The sequence below is a fragment of the Bufo bufo genome, chromosome 3 (assembly GCF_905171765.1).
Source record: "Bufo bufo chromosome 3, aBufBuf1.1, whole genome shotgun sequence".
NCBI lineage: Eukaryota > Metazoa > Chordata > Amphibia > Anura > Bufonidae > Bufo > Bufo bufo.
The window spans coordinates 579,246,533-579,264,085 of NC_053391.1; the positions used below are offsets into that span (position 1 = coordinate 579,246,533).

Below are 17,553 nucleotides of genomic sequence, written 5' to 3' on the forward strand. Positions count from 1 at the left end.
GTGGTCTGGTTCTGTGCTTTTCTATTAAAGCTGTTGTCCAGGCTTTTACTATTGATAACCTATGATCAAGATAGGTCATCAATATCAGATCGGCGGGGGTCTCACACCCGGCACCCCGCTGATCAGCTGTATGAGGAGACGGCGCGCGCAGTGCGCACGTGCCGTCTCGCGTCCATCTTCTTGTCCACTGCTGCTGTCTACGGCAAAGACCATAGACAGCAGTAGCAGCAGTGGACAGGAAGAGAGAAGGGAGACAGCGCGCGCAATGCACACGTGCTGTCTCCTCATACAGCTGATCAGCGGGGGTGGCGGGTGTCAGACCCCTGGCGATCTGATATTGATGACCTATCCTGAGCATAGGTCATCAATGGTAAAAGCCTGGACAACTGCTTTAATCTAAATTAAGGTACTTTCACACTTGCGGCAGAGGATTCCAGCAGGCAGTTCCGTCGCCGGACCTGCCTGCCGGATCAGGCAATCCGGACGCAAACGGATGCATTTGTGAGACGGATCTGCATGCGGATCCGTCTCACAAATACATTGCAATACCGGATCCGTCTCTCTGGTGTCATCCGAAAAAAAAGGTATCCGTTATTAATTTTTATTTTGCATTTTTAAAGGCCTGCGCAGACTGGAAAGCCGGATCCGTTTTGCCGGAACACTTAAGGCCGGATCCGGCACTAATACACTTCAATGTAAATTAATGCCAGATCCGGCATATGATCAGTATTTTTGGCCGGAGAGAAAACTGCAGCATGCTGCGGTATTTTCTCCGTCCAAAAAACGTAAGAGCGACTGAACTGATGCATCCTGAACGGAACGCTCTCCATTCAGAATGCATTAGGATAAAACTGATCAGTTCTTTTGCTGGTATTGAGCCCCGAAGACGGAACTCAATACCGGAAAACTTTAACGCAAGTGTGAAAGTACCGTTGGTTTTCAAGTTTATGGACAATGTTGATAAGTGAAATGACAAGTAGAAATAATTTTATTATGATTATATCGTATCTACTGTAAGCCCTTTCACACACTTACTCAATCATGGGTATGGTTCTTAAAGGCCATCACACGTCATGAGCTGTGCAGTCTCATCACTCCTCATATGATCTACTGTTATATGGATTGTCATAGATTCATCTGTACATAAAGGTCACAATATTGATGTTCTGTCCTGATCAATACCTGATTGTGGTGATCCCACTCCTGGCACCTCGCTCTGATCAGCTCTTTTAAAAGAGAGTGCTGCAGCCTCTTCATACAGCTGATCTGCGGGGGCAGAAGTCGGACCCCCACCGATCAGATAATGATGTCCGATCCTGAGGATAGGCCTTCAGTATAGAACACATGGGCAACCCCTCTAACTCTAGGAAAACACCTTCACGGCTGGGCTCTCATATGTCGTATGCGAAACGCCAGGGGGGAAACTGCCAGATCTGAACCTATAGTTTTCTATGGGATCGTCTCTGGCATCTGGCACGTCCGTTTAAACTCCGGATGTCTCCCTGCGCTCCATGCACTATTTTTCTGTCTGGCTATTTCTATGGACCCCAGACCGGTTCCCAATGTGTGATGAGGTGTGCCGACCCCGACTCTTCATACACGTTTAGTTTGGCAGAGCGTGTAGGCGTTGCCAACGGAGAGAGTAGAAAGGAGGATTCTGGGAGTAGTAGTTTCAGAACAGCTGGCGTGATGAAGGTGGCTGATCCCTGAGTTAGGTGGTGAGTCGGGAGCCCCCCATAAATACGTATCTACTTTGGATTGTCTGTATATTCATTAATTCATTTTAGCGTCCATTTCCGTGTCCGTTGTTCTGGGTCCGCCTCCGTTCCGCAATTTTGCTGTACGGGTGTGGACCCGTTCATTTCAATGGGGCCGCAAAAGATGCTGACAGCACACCGTGAGCTGTCCGCCTACGTAGTTTTGTTCTGCGGCCACACACAAAAGATAGAGCATGTCCTATTCTTGTCCGGACAAAAATAGGCATTTCTATCATAGGGCCGGCTATTTGCGTTCCGCAAAATGCTAAATGCACACGTCCGAAATCCGTGTTTTGCAGATCCACAATATGTGGACCGCAAAACACTTACGGACGTGTGAATGGACCCTTAAGGTGATTTTCTACACAACCAAGAACGAATTCTACATGTGACGAGCCACGTCTGATCAGATTACCACCAGGAACACTGCAGAGGATTATTTCAGACGTTCTGAAGCTGTGACGGTTTGGATCAGGCGGGTTTCTGGTTAGCGCTGCAGTCTGCTGGTTCAGCCTGATCTGGGCAGTGTTTCTGTGTTCTCCTCCTGTATTATCCGTCATCACAAAAGGCTAATCTATAGGAGATAATACCCTGCCTATGCTCATGTAAAATAAGATAAGAGATGGATATACCATCTGCACTGTGCTGTACACAATAAGAAATCAGGACATCTTGGGCTCTTCCTTCAGTCTCTTATCAGACTGAGAGTGAAATGCAGGGAAGCAATGTATGTCAGTGCAGGGGCACAGGAGAACAGATGACAATCCAATCCGATTACACAGACGTCGGTGACTCCAGATCGCCATGATCGCTGGGCTGGATAATGGTGAACGCAGTCAGCATCCCGGCAGCTGCCACAGACAATGGACCCTGAGGACAATCCCAGCACAGACAATGGGCGCATCCACACCCCCGTCTATACATCTGCAGTCATGCCTCTACCCATATACATCAAACACGTTATAAACACGGACACCACGCAGCCTGTCAGTATTTACCTCCGTCCTTATGGAATTGTCGGCGACCTCTGCGCAGCTCTTCACTCTCAGCTCGCATCCGTCTCTGCCTCCGCCCTGCTGTAGCAAAGCCGTAGAGATGCAGCACCAGCGCCTCTTCAGGCGTGCGGGTGAACTGCAGGCATTTGGGACCGCTCACGATGTGTCATTGGAAGGAGGGCTGAACATGCGCACAGATATACAGCACACGGGCACCAGTATGGTATATAGCACATGGGCACAGGTATACAGCGGATGGACACCAGTATGGTATATAGCAGATGGACTGAGGTATACAGCACACGGGCACCAGTATGGTATATAGCAGATGGACACAGGTATACAGCGGATGGACAGAGGAATACAGCACACGGGCACCAGTATGGTATATAGCACATGGGCACAGGTATACAGCACACGGGCACCAGTATGGTATATAGCAGATGGACTGAGGTATACAGCACACGGGCACCAGTATGGTATATAGTACATGGGTACAGGTATACAGCGGATGGACAGAGGTATACAGCACACGGGCACCAGTATGGTATATAGCACATGGGCACAGGTATACAGCGGATGGACAGAGGTATACAGCACACGGGCACCAGTATGGTATATAGCAGATGGACACAGGTATACAGCGGATGGACAGAGGTATACAGCACACGGGCACCAGTATGGTATATAGCACATGGGCACAGGTATACAGCGGATGGACAGAGGAATACAGCACACGGGCACCAGTATGGTATATAGCACATGGGCACAGGTATACAGCACACGGGCACCAGTATGGTATATAGCAGATGGACTGAGGTATACAGCACACGGGCACCAGTATGGTATATAGTACATGGGTACAGGTATACAGCGGATGGACAGAGGTATACAGCACACGGGCACCAGTATGGTATATAGCACATGGGCACAGGTATACAGCGGATGGACAGAGGTATACAGCACACGGGCACCAGTATGGTATATAGCACATGGGCACAGGTATACAGCACACGGGCACCAGTATGGTATATAGCAGATGGACTGAGGTATACAGCACACGGGCACCAGTATGGTATATAGCAGATGGACACAGGTATACAGCGGATGGACAGAGGTATACAGCACACGGGCACCAGTATGGTATATAGCACATGGGCACAGGTATACAGCGGATGGACAGAGGTATACAGCACACGGGCACCAGTATGGTATATAGCACATGGGCACAGGTATACAGCGGATGGACAGAGGTATACAGCACACGGGCACCAGTATGGTATATAGCACATGGGCACAGGTATACAGCACACGGGCACCAGTATGGTATATAGCAGATGGACTGAGGTATACAGCACACGGGCACCAGTATGGTATATAGCAGATGGGTACAGGTATACAGCACACGGGCACCAGTATGGTATATAGCAGATGGACTGAGGTATACAGCACACGGGCACCAGTATGGTATATAGCACATGGGTACAGGTATACAGCGGATGGACTGAGGTATACAGCACACGGGCACCAGTATGGTATATAGCACATGGGCACAGATATACAGCAGATGGACAGAGGTATACAGCACACGGGCACCAGTATGGTATATAGCACATGGGCACAGGTATACAGCAGATGGACAGAGGTATACAGCACACGGGCACCAGTATGGTATATAGTACATGGGTACAGGTATACAGCAGATGGACAGAGGTATACAGCACACGGGTACCAGTATGGTATATAGCACATGGACACAGGTATACAGCACACGGGCACCAGTATGGTATATAGCACATGGACACAGGTACACAGCGGATGGACAGAGGTATACAGCACATGGGCACCAGTATGGTATATAGCACATGGGCACAGGTATGCAGTACATGGGCACCAGTATATAGCACATGGGCACAGGTATACAGTACATGGGCACCAATATGGGATATAGAACATGGGTACAGTACAGGTATACAGTACATGGGCACATGTTTATGGTAAATAGGCATACAGCACATCGGCACATTTATACAGTACGTTATAGATGTACTGCTCATAGGGACAGGTATGGTATATAGCACATGGGTACAGGTATAAATTGCGTGCATACAGTTATACATTTCACAGGAACAGGTATACAGCACATGGGCAGAGGTACAGTATACCGCACATTAGTACATACAGTTGCAAGAAAAAGTATGTGAACCCTTTGGAATGATATGGATTTCTGCACAAATTGGTCATAAAATGTGATCTGATCTTCATCTAAGTCACAACAATAGACAATCACAGTCTGCTTAAACTAATAACACAAAGAATTAAATGTTACCATGTTTTTATTGAACACACCATGTAACCATTTACAGTGCAGGTGGAAAAAGTATGTGAACCCTTGGATTTAATAACTGGTTAAACCTCCTTTGGCAGCAATAACTTCAACCAAACGTTTCCTGTAGTTGCAGATCAGACGTGCACAACGGTCAGGAGTAATTCTTGACCATTCCTCTTTACAGAACTGTTTCAGTTCAGCAATATTCTTGGGATTTCTGGTGTGAATCGCTTTCTTGAGGTCATGCCACAGCATCTCAATCGGGTTGAGGTCAGGACTCTGACTGGGCCACTCCAGAAGGCGTATTTTCTTCTGTTTAAGCCATTCTGTTGTTGATTTACTTCTATGCTTTGGGTCGTTGTCCTGTTGCAACACCCATCTTCTGTTGAGCTTCAGCTGGTGGGACAGATGGCCTTAAAGGGCTTCTGTCACCCCACTAAACCTTTTTTTTTTTTGCTTACTTATAATCCCCACACTGCGATTTATGCCTACATAATCAAATTAATCATTTTGGTCCTGTAGATTTTGTTTAAAACATGCTTTTAAAATATGCAAATTACCTTGCTACCAGCAAGTAGGGCGGCTACTTGCTGGTAGCAGCCGCATCCTCCGATCCTAAAGACGCCCCCTCCGCATTGTGATTGACAGGGCCAGGGAACGGAAACGTTCTCTGCTGGCTTTGCCTGTTAGCATTCAAAATCTGGCGCCTGCGCCGCGGCCGTACCTGTCTTCAATCGGCGCAGGCGCACTGAGAGGCGGCCGCTCCATCCTCAATGCGCCTGCGCCTATGACGTCACATCTACACCCGGCACAGGCGCATTGAGGATGGAGCGGCCGAGCAAGCGGCCGCCTCTCAGTGCGCCTGTGCAGATTGAAGACAGGTACGGCCGCGGCGCAGGTGCCAGATTTTGAATGCTAACAGGCAAAGCCAGCAGAGAACGATTCCGTTCCCTGGCCCTGTCAATCACAATGCGGAGGGGGCGTCTTTAGGATCGGAGGATGCGGATGCTACTAGCAAGTAGCCGCCCTACTTGCTGGTAGCAAGGTAATTTGCATATTTTAAAAGCATGTTTTAAACAAAATCTACAGGACCAAAATGATTAATTTGATTATGTAGGCATAAATCGCAGTGTGGGGATTATAAGTAAGCAAAAAAAAAAAAAAAGGTTTAGTGGGATGACAGAAGCCCTTTAAGTTCTCCTGCAAAATGTCTTGAGAAACTTGGGCATTCATTTTTCCTTCGATGATAGCAATCCGTCCAGGCCCTGACGCAGCAAAGCAGCCCCAAACCATGAGGGCCCCCACCCCCATACTTCACAGTTGGGATGAGGTTTTGATGTTGGTGTGCTGTGCCTCTTTTTCTCCACACATAGTGTTGTGTGTTTCTTCCAAACAACTCAACTTTGGTTTCATCTGTCCACAGAATATTTTGCCAGTACTGCTGTGGAACATCCAGCTGCTCTTGTGCAAACTGTAAACGTGCAGCAATGTTTTTTTTTGGACAGCAGTGGCTTCCTCTGTGGTATCCTCCCATGAAATCCATTCTTGTTTAGTGTTTTACGTATCGTAGATTCGCTAACAGGGATGTTATCATATGCCAGAGACTTTTGAAAGTCTTTAGCTGACACTCTAGGATTCTTCTTCACCTCATTGAGCAGTCTGCGCTGTGCTCTTGCAGTCATCTTTACAGGACGGCCACTCTTAGGCAGAGTAGCAGCAGTGCTGAACTTTCTCCATTTATAGACAATTTGCCTTACCGTGGACTGATGAACAGCAAGGCTTTTGGAGATACTTTTATAACCCTTTCCAGCTTTATGCAAGTCAACAATTCTTAAATCGTAGGTCTTCTGAGCAGGGGAGGGCTGGCAGCCTTAGTCCTGGGGGGCAAATCCAGTCAAGTGGCCCATTTTTAGCCCCGCCCATTATTAAAAGCCCCTCCTACATATAATAGGCCACTCCCAACACACACTGTACAGCTGACATTCTATTGTTGAGGCCTGTCTACACATCATACGGAGATGTCCTGGCTGCACTGCCTGCTTATACAGGGAGTGCAGAATTATTAGGCAAATGAGTATTTTGACCACATCATCCTCTTTATGCATGTTGTCTTACTCCAAGCTGTATAGGCTCGAAAGCCTACTACCAATTAAGCATATTAGGTGATGTGCATCTCTGTAATGAGAAGGGGTGTGGTCTAATGACATCAACACCCTATATTAGGTGTGCATAATTATTAGGCAACTTCCTTTCCTTTGGCAAAATGGGTCAAAAGAAGGACAGGCTCAGAAAAGTAAAAAATAGTGAGATATCTTGCAGAGGGATGCAGCACTCTTAAAATTGCAAAGCTTCTGAAGCGTGATCATCGAACAATCAAGCGTTTCATTCAAAATAGTCAACAGGGTCGCAAGAAGCGTGTGGAAAAACCAAGGCGCAAAATAACTGCCCATGAACTGAGAAAAGTCAAGCGTGCAGCTGCCAAGATGCCACTTGCCACCAGTTTGGCCATATTTCAGAGCTGCAACATCACTGGAGTGCCCAAAAGCACAAGGTGTGCAATACTCAGAGACATGGCCAAGGTAAGAAAGGCTGAAAGACGACCACCACTGAACAAGACACACAAGCTGAAACGTCAAGACTGGGCCATGTAATATCTCAAGACTGATTTTTCTAAGGTTTTATGGTGATGAAATGAGAGTGAGTCTTGATGGGCCAGATGGATGGGCCCGTGGCTGGATTGGTAAAGGGCAGAGAGCTCCAGTCCGACTCAGACGCCAGCAAGGTGGAGGTGGAGTACTGGTTTGGGCTGGTATCATCAAAGATGAGCTTGTGGGGCCTTTTCGGGTTGAGGATGGAGTCAAGCTCAACTCCCAGTCCTACTGCCAGTTTCTGGAAGACACCTTCTTCAAGCAGTGGTACAGGAAGAAGTCTGCATCCTTCAAGAAAAACATGATTTTCATGCAGGACAATGCTCCATCACACGCATCCAAGTACTCCACAGCGTGGCTGGCAAGAAAGGGTATAAAAGAAGAAAATCTAATGACATGGCCTCCTTGTTCACCTGATCTGAACCCCATTGAGAACCTTTGGTCCATCATCAAATGTGAGATTTACAAGGAGGGAAAACAGTACACCTCTCTGAACAGTGTCTGGGAGGCTGTGGTTGCTGCTGCACGCAATGTTGATGGTGAACAGATCAAAACACTGACAGAATCCATGGATGGCAGGCTTTTGAGTGTCCTTGCAAAGAAAGGTGGCTATATTGGTCACTGATTTGTTTTTGTTTTGTTTTTGAATGTCAGAAATGTATATTTGTGAATGTTGAGATGTTATATTGGTTTCACTGGTAAAAATAAATAATTGAAATGGGTATATATTTGTTTTTTGTTAAGTTGCCTAATAATTATGCACAGTAATAGTCACCTGCACACACAGATATCCCCCTAAAATAGCTAAAACTAAAAACAAACTAAAAACTACTTCCAAAAATATTCAGCTTTGATATTAATGAGTTTTTTGGGTTCATTGAGAACATGGTTGTTCAATAATAAAATTAATCCTCAAAAATACAACTTGCCTAATAATTCTGCACTCCCTGTATAACAAGCTACAGCCAGGAAGCTCCTCCCTCCCCTGATCCTGCTCACCCATCTCTGAATCCTCCTTCTGAAAATGGCAGGAGGAGGAGCCGGAGCATCTCCTCTCCTACACAGCGCCCCATACCTCTTACATCCAGTGATGTCACCTTTGATGTAGACGTTCTCTTTCCTCATCTTCTCCATTCAGACCAGACCACCATGATGATTTTTCTGCCATCTCCCGCTCTGCAGAGATTGAGAAACAGACATTAGTTTCCTGCCACCCCCAATACTATACTGCAGAAACAGTACCCCTGGAAATACTACTACCACACAGATAGTGCCCCCTTAAACAATTATTGGCACACAGTGCTCTAAAAAATAACTGCGCCCAGACACTAATAGTATAAAGATAATGTCCTCCAAAAATAATTGTGCTAAGCTGATACTATGCCAGGGTGCCCCCAAAGTAACAGTGCTCCCCAAAATCCCACCAATAGAAACATAGAAACATAGAATGTGTCAGCAGATAAGAACCATTTGGCCCATCTAGTCTGCCCAATATACTGAATACTATGAATAGCCCCTGGCCCTATCATATTATAGAAATAATTCTCTGCCAGAGCACACTTAGTAGTAATAATGCCCCTATAGTGCCCTAGTAATCATGTTCCTCATAGCCCCCCAGTAGTAAAGCTCCCCATAATACCCCCTAGTAGTACTAATTTTCCCTATAATATGACAGTACATGAAATACCCCCGCTTAGTGCCCGCAGTTGAGCTAATGTCCCCATAATGTATGCCAGTATAAAATACCCCTATATAGTGCCCCAGTAAATGCCCTCATACTGCTCCTCTCCCCCTTCCCCATAGTGTCCCCCATAATATGCCAGTAAAAAAATGCCCCTTAGTGCCCCCAGCAGATGCCCCTATAGTGGTCCTCTCCCCCACAATGTGCCAGTAAAAAAATGCCCCTTCTTAGTGCCACCATATGCCCCAATAGTGCTCCACTCCCCCATGGTGCCCCCAAATAATGCCCCATAGTGCCGCTCTCCCCTATAGTGCCTCCCATAATGTGCCAGTAAAAAATGCCCCCTTAGTGCTACCAAATGCCATAGTGCCCCCCATAATGTTCCAATACAAAAGGCCCCTTTAGAGCCCCCACTTCCCCATAGTGCCCCCAAATAATGCCCCTATAGTAACACCAGATGCCCCATAGTGCTGCTCTCCCCTATAGTGCACCCAGAATGTGCCAATAATTAAAAAAAAAGCCCCTTTAGAGCCCCCAGATACCCCCATAGTGCTCCTCTCCCCCATGGTGCCCCCCCATAATGTGCCAGTAAGAAATGCCCCCATAGTGCCAGCTCCCCCCCATAGTGCCAGCCCCCCCCCCCATAGTGCCAGCCCCCTTATAGTGCCAGCCCCCTTATAGTGCCAGCTCCCCCCCCATAGTGCCAGCTCCCCCCATAGTGCCAGCCCCCTTATAGTGCCAGCCCCCCCCATAGTGCCAGCCCCCTTATAGTGCCAGTTCCCCCATAGTGCCAGCCCCCTTATAGTGCCAGCTCTCCCCCCATAGTGCCAGCCCCCCCTATAGTGCCAGCTCCCCCTATAGTACAAGCCCCCCTATAGTGCCAGCTCCCCCTATAGTACAAGCCCCCCTATAGTGCCAGCTCCCCCTATAGTGCTAGCTCCCCCATAGTGCCAGCCCCCCCCATAGTGCCAGACCTCCCCCCTATAGTGCCAGACCTCCCGCCTATAGTGCCAGATCCCCCCCTATAGTGCCAGCCCCCCCTATAGTGCCAGCTCCCCCTATAGATTAGTGCAAGCCCCCCCCCCCATAGTGCCAGATCCCCCCCATAGTGCCAGCCCCCCCCCCGCAAAGAAGAAAAAAAAAACACTAATACTTACCTCCATCAGCAGCGATGCAAGCCTCTTCCGGCCTGTGTCCCTGCTGTGTGCTGCCCGGCTCAGGCGTCGTGATGATGACGTCATCGCGCCGCCTGAGCCGGCCTCTGATAGGCTGCAGGCACAGGGGAGGGACACGCCTCTCCCTCCCCTGCTCCACAGCACACAGCACGGCTGCAATTACATCCAGGGCTGCGCCGCCTGTGGTGATCGGCGGTGCGGCTCTGAAGAATAAAAAAAAAAAAAAAAAAAAAATTTTTATTTAGGGCGGCCTGGGGGGCAATTGCCTCCCTGCCCCCCGGCCCAGCCCACCCCTGCTTCTGCGAGCTCTTTTGTGCGAAGCATCATTCACATCAGACAATGCTTCTTGTGAAAAGCAAACCCAGAACTGGTGTGTGTTTTTTATAGGGCAGGGCAGCTGTAACCAACACCTCCAATCTCATCTCATTGATTGGACTCCAGTTGGCTGACACCTCACTCCAATTAGCTCTTGGAGATGTCATTAGTCTAAGGGTTCACATACTTTTTCCACCTGCACTGTGAATGTTTACATGGTGTGTTCAATAAAAACATGGTAACACTTAATTCTTTGTGTGTTATTAGTTTAAGCAAACTGTGATTGTCTATTGTTGTGACTTAGATGAAGATCAGATCACATTTTATGACCAATTTGTGCAGAAATCCATATAATTCCAAAGGGTTCACATACTTTTTCTTGCAACTATATATACATTGCATGGTTACAGGTATACATCGCACGGGCACAGGTATACAGCACATAGGCAGAGGTATACCGCACATTATTTTTTTTTTTAAATCAGTTATTTTTTTATTGAAATAAACATTATCACATGAATATCATCAAGGAGTCCGTAGTTTTTTGTATAGTCGGACATAAGTACATCAACTTACAAAAACATTGGTGTACGCAGACACCCATGACAATTATGGTAAATCAAGATCCATATGAATATTACAGCATTTAAGTAATTGAATATTGTAACTTGTGTAAAATAACACAGTAACACCCTTCCCCCCACCCCAACCCAACTTGAGCAAAGAGACATCCGTATCTGTATATTTAAGAGTAGTTATACAATTGGGCACCAAAACAGTTCCGTCTATCTACAATAGGCCAGCCTTTTGAACATTATATATAATATATATATATATATATATATATATATATAACTATATGGTTCCCCTGGAGAGGGAGTGTAAGAATAACACTTGTCCCCGTATACAGTCTTGAACTAGGGCCTGAGACGCTAGCTGTGCTGACTCAACCCACCCCTGCCATAAAGATAAAAAACTTATTTGGACATTTTTAGCATATACTCCCTTTTCTAATCTCAAAATTATATTCATTCTATTAATAAACTTTTGTCTTGTGGGCGGAGCCTCTCGTATCCAGTGTTTAGCTATTATTACCCTAGCCTGGAACAGGAGTCTATGAATACATAGGGAGTTCCTGTCTCCCAGTCCCGGAGAGTCCAGTATTCCCAGTATACAAACCCTAGGGTCATCGGGTAGTCGTATCTGAGTTGCCATCGTTATAATACGTCTGACATCCTCCCAGTAGCATCGCAATCGTGCACAGTTCCAAATCATATGGATCAATGTCGCATCCTCTTCCCCACATCTGGGACACTTTGAATCTGAACGCACCCCAATTCTGGAAATAAATTGTGGGGTTCTATATACTCGATGTATAAGGTACAGTTGTGATAGTCGCTGGGATTCACTAACCGTCAGAGAGGGAGTGAGGGCCAAAATATCTGTCCATTGCTCCTGAGACAATGCTTAAGATCCTTTTCCCATTGGACCCTTGCCTTAATGGTAGTAGAAGAGGAGGAGATATCTATAATATGCCTATATAGCAAAGATATAAGGCCCTTAGTGGAAGAGGCTTTTAATAACTGTTTAACCACAGGGGGGAAATCAGAGATACGTACACCCCTGGGAAATTGCATCTGAGTTGTAAATACTGGTAGAGAAATTTGTTAGGTAAACTAAACTCCTCCTGCAACTGCGTAAAGGATTTGAAAACTCCTTCTGATTGAAGTTGTCCCAGGAACAATAGACCCTTTCTCTCCCATGGAGAAAAACCCTCCAGACGAAATATCTCAGGCACTTGGGGATTACGCCATAAAGGGGTAGCATCACAAAAACCATTGATACCAATCATACTTTTAAATTTAGACCATACTTTGGTCACTAGGGACAGACAGGGCCGTCTTTGCCGCAGGGCAAAAGGGGCAGCTGCCCCGGGCCCAGTTGCTCCTGGGGGCCCAAGGCAGCCACATTCACTTGTTGTCTATGCGAGCGGCGTGTGGCTCGCATTAGTGAAGGACTTGTCTGTCAATTACAATTACTTACTGCCGAGTCTGCCGGCCAGTGCCATGCTAGCTCCTCCTCCCGACCACCGACCCGGGCCTGCCCTTCCTACGGTATGTACAGTCGTGGCCAAAAGTTTTGAGAATTACATAAATATTGGAAATTGGAAAAGTTGCTGCTTAAGTTTTTATAATAGCAATTTGCATATACTCCAGAATGTTATGAAGAGTGATCAGATGAATTGCATAGTCCTTATTTGCCATGAAAATTAACTTAATCCCAAAAAAAACTTTCCACTGCATTTCATTGCTGTCATTAAAGGACCTGCTGAGATCATTTCAGTAATCGTCTTGTTAACTCAGGTGAGAATGTTGACGAGCACAAGGCTGGAGATCATTATGTCAGGCTGATTGGGTTAAAATGGCAGACTTGACATGTTAAAAGGAGGGTGATGCTTGAAATCATTGTTCTTCCATTGTTAACCATGGTGACCTGCAAAGAAACGCGTGCAGCCATCATTGCGTTGCATAAAAATGGCTTCACAGGCAAGGATATTGTGGCTACTAAGATTGCACCTCAATCAACAATTTATAGGATCATCAAGAACTTCAAGGAAAGAGGTTCAATTCTTGTTAAGAAGGCTTCAGGGCATCCAAGAAAGTATAGCAAGCGCCAGGATCGTCTCCTAAAGAGGATTCAGCTGCGGGATCGGAGTGCCACCAGTGCAGAGGTTGCTCAGGAATGACAGCAGGCAGGTGTGAACGCATCTGCACGCACAGTGAGGCAAAGACTTTTGGAAGATGGCCTGGTGTCAAGAAGGGCAGCAAAGTAGCCACTTCTCTCCAAAAAAAACATCCGGGACAGATTGATCTTCTGCAGAAAGTTTGGTGAATGGACTGCTGAGGACTGGGGCAAAGTCATATTCTCCGATGAAGCCTCTTTCCGATTGTTTGGGTAATCTGGAAAAAGGCTTGTCCGGAGAAGAAAAGGTGAGCGCTACCATCAGTCCTGTGTCATGCCAACAGTGAAGCATCCTGAGACCATTCATGTGTGGGGTTGCTTCTCATCCAAGGGAGTGGGCTCACTCACAATTTTGCTCAAAAACACAGCCATGAATAAAGAATGGTACCAAAACACCCTCCAACAGCAACTTCTTCCAACAATCCAACAACAGTTTGGTGAAGAACAATGCATTTTCCAGCACGATGGAGCACCGTGCCATAAGGCAAAAGTGATAACTAAGTGGCTCGGGGACCAAAACGTTGACATTTTGGGTCCATGGCCTGGAAACTCCCCAGATCTTAATCCCATTGAGAACTTGTGGCCAATCCTCAAGATGCGAGTGGACAAACAAAAACCCACTAATTCTGACAAACTCCAAGAAGTGATTATGAAAGAATGGGTTGCTATCAGTCAGGAATTGGCCCAGAAGTTGATTGAGAGCATGCCCAGTCGAATTGCAGAGGTCCTGAAAAAGAAGGGCCAACACTGCAAATACTGACTCTTTGCATAAATGTCATGTAATTGTAGATAAAAGCCTTCGAAAAGTATGAAGTGCGTGTAATTATATTTCACTACATCACAGAAACAACTGAAACAAAGATCTAAAAGCAGTTTAGCAGCAAACTTTGTGAAAACTAATATTTGTGTCATTCTCAAAACTTTTGGCCACGACTGTACGCTCAGGCATAGTCATTTGTATTGCCGTCCTCAGGAGAGGAAGAGATGTGTCTGGGATTCGAACCCACAACCCTTCTGTATTGGAGGCAAAGCACCTAACCACACAGCCATAAGAGCTGCATTACCACTGACTGAAAAAATATGAAACTTCTACTGTTATAGCTGGCCTAACACACCCAGCTCTGCTACTTCTATACACATGACAGCTGCCCAAACACACCCAGCTCCGCTACATCTATACACATGACAGCTACCCAGCAAACCCAGCTCTGCTACATCTATACACATGACAGCTGCCCCAGCACACCCAGCTCTGCTACATCTATATACATGACAGCTGCCCCAGCACACTCAGCTCTGCTATATCTCTATATATGACAGCTGCCCCAGCAAACCCAGCTCTGCTACATCTATACACATGACAGCTGCCCAAACACACCCAGCTCTGCTACATCTATACACATGACAGCTGCCCCAGCACACTCAGCTCTGCTATATCTCTATATATCTATCTACTGTATAGCAATACTTAGAGATATATAGATGTAGCAGAGCTGGGTGTGCTGGGGCTACTGTCATATATAGAGATATAGTAGAGCTGAGTGTGCTGGTGCAGCTTTCATGTGTATTAGATATAGCAGAGCTGGGTGTGCTGGGGCAGCTATCATATATAGAGATATAGCAGAGCTGAGTGTGCTGGGACAGCTGTCATATAGAGATATAGCAGTGTTGGGTATGTTAGGGCAGCTGTCATGTGTATAGATGTACACTTAGCCAGCTATAACAGTAGAAGTCTCATATTTTTTCAGTCAGTGGCAATGCCTCTCTTATGGTTGTGTGGGTAAGTGCTTTGCCTCTGATACAGAAGGTCGTGGGTTCGAATCCCAGCAGACACTTTTCTGAAATACAGGCTAAATTAGAATACACAAGCACTGACTCCATATATGGACATACAGGGCGGGACATAGGAAGAGGCTGACATGTAGGTAAGTATAAGTGTTTTTTTTTTTTTTTTAATACCCGACTGTTACTGCCATGGGGGAGCGGGAGGCACTTGATACTGGCACATGGGGGGAAGGGGGTTGGCACCTGATACTGGCACATGTGGGCGGGAGGGGGGTTGGCACTATGATACTGGCACATGAGGGGGGGGTTGGCACTATGATACTGGCACATGGGAAGGAGAGAGGCACTTGATACTGGCACTTTTTTGGGGGGGGGGGAGATGGCACTATAGTATGATACTGGGACATGGGGGAGGGGGAGGCACTATGATACTGGCACTTTTGGGGGGGGGAGATGGCACTATGATACTGGGACATGGGGGGGGAGGCACTATGATACTGGCACTTTTCGGGGGGGAAGATGGCACTATGATACTGGGACATGGGGGGGGGAGAGAGGCTCTTGATACTGGCACTTTTTTTGGGGTGGGGGAGATGGCACTATGATACTGGGACATGGGGAGGAGAGAGGCATTTGATACTGGCACATGGGGGGGCATCTATGGGACACTTACTGGCACATTATTGGGGGGCATTATGGGGGACACTAGGCCAGCAGCCTATCAGAGGCCGGACACTGAGGGCATCTACTGGGGCACTATATATGGGGCATTTTATACTGGTACATTATGGGGGGGCACTAGCAGGAAGGGGGGAGAGGAGCACTATGGGGGAATTTACTGGGGGCACTATATAGGGGTATTTTATACTGGGACATTATGGGGGCACTATGGGGACATTAGCTCTACTGGGGGCATTACAAGGGGGTATTTTTTGCACTGTCACATTAAAAGGAGAATTATTTCTACTGGGGGGGGCATTATGGTGGGCTTTATTACTCCCCCATGGTATGACCCCCTAGTAGCAGCACCAGCCTCTCCCTGCTCTGCTATCCCTCTGCCCCTTCTCCAAATCCTTATTATGAAATCTTTCTCATTAGGATAAAACACAACATCAGCTCAACCGAGCCCCCGGCCAAAGTGTTGAAGTGGCGTCCGAGATCCCCAAGGGCCAAGCCAAGTAATTGTAAGTTTTCATGTGAAATATGTTTATGTTATACACATATAGCCTACACTGTGCCACACAATATACAGTATACTGCTACACTGTGCCACACAATATACAGTATACCTCTACACTGTGCCACACAATATACAGTAGACAATTATAGAGATTGCTGCAGCTCTCACCTCACACCAAGTGGAGCACGGATGTACAGACCTGGACTCAGTCTGGAGCAAAATGTGAAAAAGAAAACGAATTCCAGCTCTTCACAATAAAAAGGCTTCTTTATTCCACTTCTTTAAAAACAGACATCAAGAGCAGAGTAGTATGCTGTGACGCGTTTCGGGCCCAAAACGCGTCACAGCATACTACTCTGCTCTTGATGTCTGTTTTTAAAGAAGTGGAATAAAGAAGCCTTTTTATTGTGAAGAGCTGGAATTCGTTTTCTTTTTCACACAATATACAGTATACCTCTACACTATGCCACACAATATACAGTATACCGTTACACTGTGTAGTCTGTTCTACACTCACCTAAATAATTATTAGGAACACCATACTAATACAGTGTTGGACCCTCTTTTGCCTTCAGAACTGCCTTAATTCTACATGGCATTGATTCAACAAGGTGCTGATAGCATTCTTTAGAAATGTTGGCCCATATTGATAGGATAGCATCTTGCAGTTGATGGAGATTTGAGGGATGCACATCCAGGGCACGAAGCTCCCGTTCCACCACATCCCAAAGATGCTCTATTGGGTTGAGATTTGGTGACTGTGGGGGCCATTTTAGTACAGTGAACTCATTGTCATGTTCAAGAAACCAATTTGAAATGATTCGAGCTTTGTGACATGGTGCATTATCCTGCTGGAAGTAGCCATCAGAGGATGGATACATGTTCTCATTCTGTTTACGCCAAATTCAGACTCTACCATTTGAATGTCTCAACAGAAATCGACACT

At 46.5% G+C, this 17,553-nt stretch overlaps 1 protein-coding gene and 1 long non-coding RNA gene across 2 annotated transcripts in view; one reads left to right on the forward strand and one right to left on the reverse strand.

Annotated features, from left to right (window-relative positions):
- The window catches only part of B4GALNT1 (beta-1,4-N-acetyl-galactosaminyltransferase 1), a 241,814-nt gene extending 238,970 nt beyond the window's left edge, over positions 1-2,844 (reverse strand). Inside the window, exon 1 of the mRNA XM_040425765.1 lies at positions 2,756-2,844. The gene's annotated coding sequence lies outside the window, so the exon portion shown is untranslated. The remainder of the gene's footprint in view (positions 1-2,755) is intronic.
- Positions 846-16,867, forward strand: LOC120996076. Its single transcript, XR_005777721.1, has 3 exons — positions 846-858; positions 4,134-4,140; positions 16,757-16,867. It is a non-coding gene; the product is annotated as an uncharacterized LOC120996076 (long non-coding RNA).
- The last annotated feature ends 686 nt before the right edge of the window (positions 16,868-17,553 follow it).